The following is a 3462-nucleotide window of genomic DNA, read 5'->3' on the forward strand; positions in this document are numbered from 1 at the left end:
AATGCATCTCTGGGTTATTTGTGGGGCATAAGAATTTGTTCATTTTTTTCTTCTTCAAAATATAGTCTGCCCCCCCACAAGGTCTGAGGGACAGTGGACTGGCCCCCTGCTGAAAAAGTTTGCTGACGCCTGCCCTAGCCTTGGCCCAGTATACACTGAGGTCCAGCACTGAGGGTCTTCTGGTGGTTCCCTCACTGCGTGAAGTGAGGTTACAGGGAATCAGGCAGAGGGCCTTCTCAGTAGTGGCGCCCACCCTGTGGAATTCCCTCCCATCAGATGTCAAGGAAATAAACAACTACCTGACTTTTAGAAGATATCTGAAGGCAGCCGTTTAGCGAAGTTTTTAATGTTTGATGTTTTATTGTATTTTTAATATTTTGTTGGAAGCCGGCCAGAGTGGCTGGGGAAACCCAGCCAGATGGGCAGGGCATAAATTATTATTATTATTATTATTATTATTATTATTATGTACTGAAGTTCTCACCCTGGGCCAGCAGGGGGATACTGTTGATAGTTATGCAAATAAGGGATCGAAAGTGACGTTCAGTGATTGGATAGTTTTAGAAAATTGTTACAGTTACGTTGTACTGGAGCTCTATATAAGCAGGCTGACTGAACCCTTCAGTTCAGTTCTGTTCTGGCCTCTGAATAAACAAGAGCTGTTTGAAGAATCACTGTGTCGTCTGATATGTTCACCCACAACTTAACAATTACTATTATTATTATTATTATTATTATTATTATATAAAAGTACAGGAGCCTTTGAATCTTGCCGTCCTAGAGTAAGAATCAGAAAAACAGACCTAGAATAATAGAAATGCATTGTAGTATGAATGAATTTTGTTTTGTATTCTTTGTTTTATATATAATAATGTTATGTTACTAAGCAAATTTAATAAAACAGTAAAAAAAAAATAGAAATGCAGAGTTGGAAAGGACCCCAATGGTCATCTAGTCCAACCCTCTGCAATGCAGGAATCTCAACTGAAGCATCCATGACAGAAGGCCATCCAGTCTCCTGAAGTCGTCTGTTCCACTGCTGAACAGCTCTTACTGTCAGAAACGTCTTCCTGATGTTTAGTCAGAATCTCCTTTCTTGTAACTTGAAGCCAGGGGTTCCAGTCCTACCTTCCGGAGCAGGAGAAAACAAGCTTCTTCCCTCTTCCATGTGACAGCCCTTAAGGTACTGGGAGATAGCTATCATATCTCCTCTCAGTCTCTTCTTTTCCAGACTAAACATACCCAGCTCCTTCAACCATTCCTCATAAGGCTTGTTTTCCAGAACCACATTTTACCAGCTACTCCAGAATATCATGGGGGTCTTTGTCAAAAGCCTTACTGAACCCAAGAAACACTATATCCACAGCATTCCCCTGATCCACCAAACTTGTCACTACAGTGGTACCTCGGGTTACATATGCTTCAGGTTACATACGCTTCAGGTTACAGATTCTGCTAACCCAGAAATATTACCTTGGGTTAAGAACTTTGCTTCAGGATGAGAACAGAAAGCGCACGGCAGCAGCAGGAGGCCCCATTAGCTAAAGTGGTGTTTCAGGTTAAGAACAGTTTCAGGTTGAGAATGGACCTCCGGAACGAATTAAGTACGTAACCAGAGGTACCACTGTACAAGCATATACTGCAGCAAAATTAATAATGGGATCCATATTACAGATGGGTGATAAAGGAGGGACGTTAGGTCTGAAAAGGTTTAAGATTACTGATTAAGGTTGCAATCCTAACCATGGCTACTCCCAGGCAAGTGGGGTGAGGATTGTAGCCTTGGAGGACTCATTTTCTGATAACCTTTTGGAAGAGGGCTAAAAGGTTATCCTGTACACTCCCTCCTCCTCAAGTTACAGAGCTGTGAGCTTTGGTTTAACTGGTTTTACCTCTTTACAAAGGTGCCTCAGCATGAAGTGAGCTGGACTGCAAGCTGGGAATCCTGACAGAGGAGGGCCCCAACCTTGCCCTGGCACACGGGGCATTTCTCCTGCTTAAGGCCCACCGAATGGAAGGTCTGTGATGTGGCTGCATTCATTTAGAAGGAGCTTGAGTAAGGGAAGAGTCTGGGTGGATTGGGCCCTTAGGGTTAATTAGTTGTGGGTGGTGGCACCAGCGCCATTTGGATGGTTCTCTTCAGGTGGTCAAATATTGTGACAGACTTTGTGCTTTTTAGAGTGCTCTGTCTTTTTCATAGAATCATAGAATCATAGAATCATAGAGTTGGAAGAGACCACAAGGGCCATCGAGTCCAACCCCCTGCCAAGCAGGAAACACCATCAGAGCACTCCTGACATATGGTTGTCAAGCCTCTGCTTAAAGACCTCCAAAGAAGGAGACTCCACCACACTCCTTGGCAGCAAATTCCACTGTCAAACAGCTCTTACTGTCAGGAAGTTCTTCCTAATGTTTAGGTGGAATCTTCTTTCTTGTAGTTTGGAACCATTGCTCCGTGTCCGCTTCTCTGGAGCAGCAGAAAACAACCTTTCTCCCTCCTCTATGTGACATCCTTTTATATATTTGAACATGGCTATCATATCACCCCTTAACCTCCTCTTCTCCAGGCTAAACATGCCCAGCTCCCTCAGCCGTCCCTCATAAGGCATCGTTTCCAGACCTTTGACCATTTTGGTTGCCCTCCTCTGGACACGTTCCAGTTTGTCAGTGTCCTTCTTGAACTGTGGTGCCCAGAACTGGACACAGTACTCCAGGTGAGGTCTGACCAGAGCAGAATACAGTGGCACTATTACTTCCCTTGATCTAGATGCTATACTCCTATTGATGCAGCCCAGAATTGCATTGGCTTTTTTAGCTGCCGCGTCACACTGTTGGCTCATGTCAAGTTTGTGGTCAACCAAGACTCCCAGATCCTTTTCACATGTACTGCTCTCAAGCCAGGTGTCACCCATCTTGTATTTGTGCCTCTCATTTTTTTTGCCCAAGTGCAATACTTTACATTTCTCCCTATTAAAATTCATCTTGTTTGTTTTGGCCCAGTTCTCTAATCTGTAATCTAGGGGAGATTTTGCTCTGGAAAGCCAAACCAGTCCAGCACTGCTTCCAGCCTGCAGGGCTCACAGTGGATTACATTGCTGGGCCATTTTGTAAGACACTCCAAAGCACAGACGAACCTAATACAGGGACAATGAATTAACACTGGCATTTATTGAGCAATTTATGTAACTTCAAATTCAAAATTATAAAGACTTGTGTTAGAAAGAGTAGGAACCCTCCTCTCTTTAGTTGCTATCTGTTGTGTGATGGGGACACTCACTGCTGCCTAACCAAGGAAAAAATAATGACCTTAAATTAATCCCCATTAAAAATAACCTTATTGTTTTGCATTTCTGCATGGGCCTATGGGCCCCTCCCACTTCCGCTTCGAGGGAGACCTCGCGCTTTCTCAGAAGCCCCTCCCCCTGCCGCCCGGACTGCGCCGCTCCTCCCCTTGCTCTAGCG

This window comes from Podarcis cretensis (genome assembly GCF_951804945.1).
Source record: "Podarcis cretensis genome assembly, chromosome: 17".
NCBI lineage: Eukaryota > Metazoa > Chordata > Lepidosauria > Squamata > Lacertidae > Podarcis > Podarcis cretensis.